Source organism: Panulirus ornatus, chromosome 41 (genome assembly GCF_036320965.1).
Source record: "Panulirus ornatus isolate Po-2019 chromosome 41, ASM3632096v1, whole genome shotgun sequence".
NCBI lineage: Eukaryota > Metazoa > Arthropoda > Malacostraca > Decapoda > Palinuridae > Panulirus > Panulirus ornatus.
The window spans coordinates 9344938-9354937 of NC_092264.1; positions in this window are offsets into that span (position 1 = coordinate 9344938).

Here is a 10000-nt window from a genome sequence, read left to right on the forward strand (position 1 = left end):
GAGAGAGAGAGAGAGAGGAGAGAGAGAGAGAGAGAGGGTAGGGAAAGAGGGAGGGAGAGAGGGAGGGGAATGAGAGAGAGAGAGAGAGAGAGAGAGAGAGAGAGAGAGAGAGAGAGAGAGAGAGAGAGAGAGAGCCTCCCCCCCCTTTATCTCCACTCTCGACCAGGATGACAGGTTTTTGTGTGGTTGGATCTTGATAAAGGAGGTTAAATGAGGGATTCATATCTGGGCCTGCCACTGGAAATGTAAAAGTTCTTATCTTCGTGTGGAGATGCCACTCTGTCTTATCTCTGGGAGGGGGGCAAGATTGAATTCAGAGAAGGAGATAGAGATATAAGGAGATAAATGGACTCCCGTTGGCTTCCCTGACCGTGACGTACGCATTTACGGTGGGGTCGCCCCACTGTCGAGTGTACGGGTTCGAATCCTGGTTGCGGCAGTCGGTCCACAGTTAAACCTGCTGTTCATCCACCCCTAATGGTTGGTCGATAAAATGGGTACTTGGCTCAGACTAGGGTATATATATATATATATATATATATATATATATATATATATATATGTGTGTATGTGTGTGTGTGTGTGTGTGTGTGTGTGTGTGTGTGTGTGTGTGTGTCTGTTGAAAGTACAGGGTTAGGACAAGCAATTAGACTTTTAAATGTGCTTTGTTGAGATGGTCAAGGAAGGTACTGGTACAAGGCCTGCCACTCCATGTCCCCTGTGCACAACGCTCCACATTCTCCCACTGGCATACCCTCAGCCCATCACGACCCAGTGGCATAACCCGGGTCATACCGTGGTATGCACTAGAGCAGACACACACACACACACACACACCCTGTGTGCTACGACAGGGTCAAACCCGCTCGAGAAACGGGAGAGAGAGAGAGAGAGAGAGAGAGAGAGAGAGAGAGAGAGAGAGAGAGAGAGAGAGAGAGAGAGAGAGAGACACACACACACACACACACACACACAGACTCGGGAGACTTGCACAGAATCCCCACTTGCCCCTTCGAGGCAGACTGAACCATTTCAGCAATACGGACTTGCCAAAGAAACGTAACAGGTTAAATTGTGGCCAAATATTTGGACAGGGTCAGGGTTCAACAGGAGAACCTCTTAAGGGGATAACAGGCTTGAAAGAACCGACACAGGAAAGCAGAAAAGAAGATATGTTAGTCTTACAATTTCTCACAAATTGAAACGAACTTATGCATTTATTCTTCTTTTTTTTCCCCTCTTCCAAGATGGGAAAAGTATTAATTTTCCAGCCTCTTAACTCCAACCCACCCCATCCCCCGGGATGTAGCGGTTAGCGTTGCTGACACTGGAGATATACCAGGAGAGACGTGGGTTTAGAATGGTCAAAAAAAAGGTGGGAGCGAACGAGGCTAAGAGAGTGGATGAGGAAGGGGAGGATATCTAGTTAGGGAAGCAGCGCGGGCATGTGCGAAGAGATGCGTGTGGCAAACGTGAGGTGGGCAGATTAGAAAGGGTAGTGTGTGGTGGAATGAAGAAGTAAAGTCTCTCGTACAAGGGAAAAGAGAAATATATGGCAATACTTACAGGGATGGAGTGAAAGTAACTGGGAGATGTATAAGAGAAAAGAGGAATATATGGCAATACTTACAGGGATGGAGTGAAAGTAACTGGGAGATGTATAAGAGAAAGCGGCAGAAGGTCCAGAGGACGATGCAGGGGTTGAAAAAGAGGGCAAATGAGAGTTGCGGCGAGCGGGTATCAGTAAACTTTAGAGAGAATAAGATACTTTGGAAAGAGATTAACAGTATGCAAAAACAGAGGGACCAAATGGGAATATCAGTGAAGGGGGGCAAATGGGCAAGGGGAACAAAGTGAATATTCAAAACAATAGAAGTATATATATGCTGAGTGTACATAGTAAGTTGTTTGAAAGAATAGTCGTTTGAGAGGGTGAAGGCGTGTACAGAGTATCAGATTGGGGAGGAGCAGTGTGGTTTCAGAAGTGGTAGAGGATGTGTGGATCAGATGTTTGCCTTCAAAAATGTTGCGTGAGAAAAATCTACAGAAACAGAATGATCTGTATGTGGTGTTTATGAATCCGGAGAAAGCAAATGGTAAGGTTGATTGAAATACTTTGTGGAAGGTCCTACGAATACAATGCGTAGGAGATAAGCCGCTGAAAGCGGGTAGAAAATTTCATCAAAGATGTAAGTCTTGTGTACGAGTTGGAAGAGAGGAGAGTGAAAGGTTCTAAGTGAAGGTCGGTCTACGGCAGGGGTTTGTGCTGTCCCCTTGGTTGTTTAATTTGTTTCTGGATGGGGTGGTGAGGGAGGTAAATGCAAGAGTGTTGGAGAGAGGGGCGAGGATGCAGTTTGTTGGGGGTGAGGTGGACCTGGTAAGTGAGTCAGCTGTTTGCTGACGACACAGCGTTGGTGTCGGGTTCGAATGAGGGACTGAAAAAGTTAGTGACTGAGTTTGGAAGCGTGTGACAAAAAAAAAGTAAGGTTAGTAGGTTTATCAGGGTTGAGAAACAGGTTAGTTGGTGTGTGAGTTTGAATGGAAAGAATTTGGAGAAAGTGGAAAGTTATAGTTACCGGGGAGTGGACATAGCAGCAAACAGAATCACTGAAACTGAAGTAAGGCATCGGGAGGATGAGGGGGCGAAGGTTCTGGGGGGGGTTGAAGAATGTGTGGAAAGAGAGAAAGTTATATTGGGGGACGAAAATGGGTATGTTGGAAAGTATATTAGTCCCAATAATGTTGTATGGTTGCGAGGCGTGGGCTATGGATAGGGTTGTACGGAGGAAGGTGGAAATGCTGGATATGAAATGTTTGATGGTGGATATGAAATGTTTGAAGTCAATATATGGTGTGAGGTGACTTGATCAAGTAAGTAATGAAAGGGTAAGAGAGATATGTGGTAATAAAAACAGCGTGACTGAGAGAGGAGAAGAGGGTGTGTTAAAATGGTTTGGTCAATTGGAGTGAATGAGTGAGGAAAGATTGACAAAGAGGATATATGTGTCGGAGGTGGAGGGAACAAGAAGAAGGTAAGACCTACTTTAAGATGGAGGGATGGAGTGAAAAAGATTTTGAGTAATAAGGGACTGAACATGCAAGAGGGTGCAGGCGAGCATGGGATAGAGTAAATTGGAACTGTGTGGTATACAGGGGTCAACATGTTGTCAGTGAACTGAACAAGGACGTGTGAAGCAGCCATGGGAAACCATGGAAAGGTCTGTGGGGCCTGGATGTGGAAAAGGGAGCTGTGGTTTCGGTGCATTACACAGCTAGAGACTGAGTGTGAACGAATGTGGCCTTCCTTCCTCCATCCCTGGCTAACACTAAAAACGGCGATCAAGTGAAACGCCTCTGGTCATTCATGTCACAACATTTCAATTTTCAATGGTACCGACATCCCTCCCATTTCCTCCTCTTTCCCATCCTCCCTTACCCCCTTTCCTCGAGGCCCTTTCTCCACTTCCCCGCTGCCAGCCGCTTGAGAATCTATTCCAGGCTCTCAAGTTTCCTCCCACCAAACCCCCCACCCCAAAACTTTCCTCGGACGGTCGTGGCTGAGAAAGGCCATGAAATGTTTTGGATTTGTAAACTTCGGTAACCAATTCAAAGTCCAATAGCTCAAGAGGCGAACAATTGGTCGCAATTTCCGAGATGGTTTTAAAGTCGCTCTTACTCCCTTTCCACCACTCCCCCCAACCCCAATCCCAATCCCTACCCACTCCCACCCGCTCTAACCTCCAATCCCTACCCCAACCTCCCTGCGCGAGCGAGCGCCCGAAGTTCACAAGAAGAAACTTGCATTCGGGTGTACGTTGCATTTCAATAACCTTTTAGTCTTTCCCTTTTTCTCCTTCTAAAGTCCATTTGCCGTCGTTCTGTGGGCGGGGGAATGGGAGACACGCTGGGGGACTGGTCGAAGTGGCGGCAACTTGTGGCTGAAATGGTCGTAGGCTCCACGTCAAGACATGGAGGAGCTCCTGTTCTTCAACCTGAAGAAGGACAAGCCTCACCACGTCCCTCGGGAGGAGCTCCTCTTCCTCAACCTGAAGAAGGACAAGCCTCACCACGTCCCTCGGGAGGAGCTCCTGATCCTCAACCTGAAGAAGGACAAAGCTTCACCACGTCCCTCGGGAGGAGCTCCTCTTCCTCAACCTGAAGAAGGACAAGCTTCACCACGTCCGACGGGAGGAGCTCCTCTTCCTCAACCTGAAGAAGGACAAGCTTCACCACGTCCCTCGGGAGGAGCTCCTCTTCCTCAACCTGACGAAGGACAAAGCTTCACCACGTCCGAGGGGAGGAGCTCCTCTTCCTCAACCTGAAGAAGGACAAGCTTCACCACGTCCGACGGGAGGAGCTCCTCTTCCTCAACCTGAAGAAGGACAAAGCTTCACCACGTCCCTCGGGAGGAGCTCCTCTTCCTCAACCTGAAGAAGGACAAGCTTCACCACGTCCGACGGGAGGAGCTCCTCTTCCTCAACCTGAAGAAGGACAAGCTTCACCACGTCCCTCGGGAGGAGCTCCTCTTCCTCAACCTGACGAAGGACAAAGCTTCACCACGTCCGAGGGGAGGAGCTCCTCTTCCTCAACCTGAAGAAGGACAAGCTTCACCACGTCCGACGGGAGGAGCTCCTCTTCCTCAACCTGAAGAAGGACAAAGCTTCACCACGTCCCTCGGGAGGAGCTCCTCTTCCTCAACCTGAAGAAGGACAAGCTTCACCACGTCCGACGGGAGGAGCTCCTCTTCCTCAACCTGAAGAAGGACAAGCTTCACCACGTCCCTCGGGAGGAGCTCCTCTTCCTCAACCTGACGAAGGACAAAGCTTCACCACGTCCGAGGGGAGGAGCTCCTCTTCCTCAACCTGAAGAAGGACAAGCTTCACCACGTCCGACGGGAGGAGCTCCTCTTCCTCAACCTGAAGAAGGACAAGCCTCACCACGTCCCTCGGGAGGAGCTCCTCTTCCTCAACCTGAAGAAGGACAAAGCTTCACCACGTCCCTCGGGAGGAGCTCCTCTTCCTCAACCTGAAGAAGGACAAGCTTCACCACGTCCGACGGGAGGAGCTCCTCTTCCTCAACCTGAAGAAGGACAAGCTTCACCACGTCCCTCGGGAGGAGCTCCTCTTCCTCAACCTGAAGAAGGACAAGCTTCACCACGTCCGACGGGAGGAGCTCCTCTTCCTCAACCTGAAGAAGGACAAGCTTCACCACGTCCCTCGGGAGGAGCTCCTCTTCCTCAACCTGACGAAGGACAAAGCTTCACCACGTCCGAGGGGAGGAGCTCCTGTGCCTCAACCTGAAGAAGGACAAGCCTCACCACGTCCCTCGGGAGGAGCTCCTGTTCTTCAACCTGAAGAAGGACAGACCTCAAGCAGTTCCCTTCAGGCATAAGGCTCATTTACCCCTTAATGGTGGCAGGTGGGAAGCCCTCCTTCGCGCCCCATGTAGCACTAATGACCCCTCATGCCTGGCGAAGGCTACAAGAACTCTTGACACAAAGGCAACAGACTTCCAAGTGTTCGACACCTGGGGGCATCAGAGAGGGGCACCCATAATGGGATGGGTTTTGTGCCATGTGAGGATTAACAGACTGGAGAATACACAAGATCCTGGATGTCCTACTGTTTCCTGTGGGGAGGGGTAGCGCCGGGAATGGATGAAGGCATGCAAGTATGAATTTGGACTTGTGTAAATATGTATATGTATGTATATGTGTATATGTTTATATGTATATGTGTGTATATGTGCGCGTATAGGCTTTATATATATATATATATTATATATATATATATATATATATATATATATATATATATATATATATATATATATATATATATATGTGTGTCTGTGTGTGTGTGTGTGTGTGTATGTGGGTGGTTGGGCTATTCTTTCGTCTGTTTCCTTGCGCTACCTCGCTAACGCGGGAGACAGTGACAAAGTATATATATATATATATATATATATATATATATATATATATATATATATATATATATATATCCTCTGAACTATGACGCCATTGCTTCCCGTGTGAGAGCAGCGCCGTCCCAACCACTAAAACTAGACCCTTAGATGGACTGATCCTTTATGAACGTTGGCGAAAAAAAAGAAAAATAAAAAAAATCCCTCCAGATATTCTTGGTCGAAACTGTCGAAATTCGTGTTAGTAACCGTAAGGTGAGACGGAGGAGTCCGGTTAAGGCCGGTGTATCCGTATGTTCCGGCCCTGGCTAACCGGCCAGCCAGCCGGAGATGGACTTGGGTACTGGAGAAGGTGGGAAAATGGAAATCTCCTGGACGAAATGGGTCTGGAACACTGGAATAGCTGGACGAAGAGGGTCTGGAACATTGGAACTGCTGGACGAAGAGGGTTTGGAACACTGGAACTGCTGGACGAAGAGGGTCTGGAACTGCTGGACGAAGAGGGTCTGGAACTGCTGGACGAAGAGGGTCTGGAACATTGGAATAGCTGGACGAAGAGGGTCTGGAACACTGGAATAGCTGGACGAAGAGGGTCTGGAACATTGGAAATGCTGGACGAAGAGGGTCTGGAACACTGGAACTGCTGGACGAAGAGGGTCTGGAACACTAGAATAGCTGGACGAAGTGGGTCTGAAACTGCTGGACGAAGAGGGTCTGGAACATTGGAAATGCTGGACGAAGAGGGTCTGAACACTGGAACTGCTGGACGAAGTGGGTCTGGAACACTGGAATAGCTGGAGGAAGAGGGTCTGGAACTGCTGGACGAAGAAGGTCTGGAACACTGGAATAGCTGGACGAAGTGGGTCTGGAACACTGGAACTGCTGGACGAAGTGGGTCTGGAACTGCTGGACGAAGAGGGTCTGGAACATTGGAAATGCTGGACGAAGAGGGTCTGCAACACTGAAATAGCTGGACGAAGAGGGTCTGGAACACTGGAACTGCTGGACGAAGAGGGTCTGGAACACTGGAACTGCTGGACGAAGTGGGTCTGGGACACTGGAACTGCTGGACGAAGTGGGTCTGGAACACTGGAGATGCTGGACGAAGTGGGTCTGGAACACTGGAACTGCTGGACGAAGTGGGTCTGGAACACTGGAACTGCTGGACGAAGTGGGTCTGGGACACTGGAACTGCTGGACGAAGAGGGTCTGGAACTGCTGGACGAAGAGGGTCTGGAACATTGGAAATGCTGGACGAAGTGGGTCTGCAACACTGGAACTGCTGGACGAAGTGGGTCTGGAACACTGGAACTGCTGGACGAAGAGGGTCTGGAACACTGGAACTGCTGGACGAAGAGGGTCTGGAACACTGGAACTGCTGGACGAAGAGGGTCTGGAACACTGGAACTGCTGGACGAAGAGGGTCTGCAACACTGGAATAGCTGGACGAAGAGGGTCTGGAACGCTGGAACTGCTGGACGAAGAGGGTCTGGAACACTGGAATAGCTGGAGGAAGAGGGTCTGGAACTGCTGGACGAAGAGGGTCTGGAATTGCTGGAATAGCTGGACGAAGAGGGTCTAGAACACTGGAACTGCTGGACGAAGTGGATCTGGAACACTGGAATAGGGTCTGGAACTGCTGGACGAAGAAGGTCTGGAACTGCTGGACGAAGAGGGTCTGGAACACTGGAGATGCTGGACGAAGTGGGTCTGGAACTGCTGGACGAAGAGGGTCTGGAACACTGGAACTGCTGGACGAAGTGGGTCTGGAACACTGGAGATGCTGGACGAAGAGGGTCTGGAACACTGGAGATGCTGGACGAAGAGGGTCTGGAACTGCTGGACGAAGAGGGTCTGGAACTGCTGGACGAATGCCTTCCAGCAGGCGAGACTTACGACGCTTGGAATTATAGTAAGAGTTTTACGTCTCTAGTGCGACGTGAAGCTCGTTAGATACGACGTTACGACACCCTTACTACGACGGGACGACCCTCGAGCACGAACGTGCGACTCTTGAGCACGAACGTGCGACCCTTGAGCACGAACATACGACCCTTGAGCACGAACGTGCGACCCTTGAGCACGAACATACGACCCTTGAGCACGAACGTGCGACCCTTGAGCACGAACGTGCGACCCTTGAGCACGAACGTGCGACCCTTGACCACGGACTTGCGACCCTTGAGCACGAATGTGCGACCCTTGAGCACGAACGTGCGACCCTTGAGCATGAACATGCGACCCTTGAGCACGAACGTGCGACCCTTGAGCACGAACGTGCGACCCTTGAGCACGAACGTGCGACCCTTGAGCACGAACTTGCGACCCTTGAGCACGAACGTGCGACCCTTGAGCACGAACTTGCGACCCTTGAGCACGAACGTGCGACCCTTGAGCACGAACGTGCGACCCTTGAGCATGAACGTGCGACCCTTGAGCACGAACGTGCGACCCTTGAGCACGAACTTGCGACCCTTGAGCACGAACGTGCGACCCTTGAGCACGAACGTGCGACCCTTGAGCACGAACATACGACCCTTGACCACGAACTTGCGACCCTTGAGCAAAACGACGGTGTGGCCCTTGATCGCAAAGGTACAGCCCTTGAGCACGACGGTAGAAGCCTTTCACACGATCGTGCAACGCTTAAGCACGATTGTACGACACATGAGCACAGCGATACGACCCTTGAGCACGACGGTACGAACCTTGAGCACGACGGTACGACCCTTGAGCACGACGGTACGACCCTTCAGCACGATTGTACGACACCTGAGCACAGCGATACGACCCTTGAGCACGACGGTACGACCCTTGAGCACGACGGTACGACCCTTGAGCACGACGGTACGACCCTTGAGCACGATGGTGCGACCCTTGAGCACGATGGTACGACCCTTGAGCACGACGGTACGACCCTTGAGCACGACGGTACGACCCTTGGGTATCATTCCAGACTTCCTTCATGACTGAGGGTCGTACCGTCGCGCTCAAAGGTCGTACCGTCGTGCTCAAAGGGTAGTACCGTCGTGCACATGGGTCGCACCATGTAGTTCCAGGGTCGTACCGTCGTGCTCAAGGGTCGCATCATCATGTTCCAAGGTCGTAAGGGTCGTACCATCTAGTTTCATTAGTCGTACCTCCGTGCTCAAGGGTCGTACTACCCATCGACTCCCAATTGGCCATCTATTCTGCCTCTCTCTCTCTCTCTCTCTCTCTCTCTCTCTCTCTCTCTCTCTCTCTCTCTGTCCCAATATGTCTAAATGGAGGAGCCGAGAACCCACCATCTTTTGTTTGACATCAACCCTACCACGTCATAGAAAATGGTCATGTCTTCATCATTATACGTTGGCACCTCACACTCCTCTTCCGTCACACTTGTCCATCACTCTCCATCCATCACCCGTGGGTCGAAAACCCACCTTCTCCCGTGGTTGGCCATATATTCCAATCCTCTCTCTCTCTCTCTCTCTCTCTCTCTCTCTCTCTCTCTCTCTCTCTCTCTCTCTCTCTCTCTCTCTCTCTCCATTTTCGCCTCCTAACCTCTCGCCATCATTCTCTCTCTCTCTCTCTCTCTCTCTCTCTCTCTCTCTCTCTCTCTCTCTCTCTCTATCTATCTATCTCTCTCTCTCTCCTCCACTCATATCCTCCCTCCTGAGTTGAAATCATGTCCTCCATCCTCTCTCACCACCCTTCCTCTTCCTCATTCCTCCTCCAACACCACCACCTCTCCTCCAACATGCCACACACACATCCCTCCACCCTATCTATACCTCTCCATCTTTCTCCCTCTAGCAATTAATGAACTCCCAGCACGTCTTCAACTAACACGCAATAAAAATGTCCCTTCAACTCGTCCCTAAGATTCCTCAAACACGTCCTTTAACACGTCCCTAAGATGACTCAAACACGTCCGTCAACACGTCCCTAAGAAACCTCAAACACGTCCTTTAACACGTCCATAAGACGACTCAAACATGCCCTCATCACGTCCCTAAGACTCCTCAAACACGTCCTTTAACACGTCCCTAAGACGACTCAAACATGCCCCCCAACACGTCCCTAAGACTCCTCA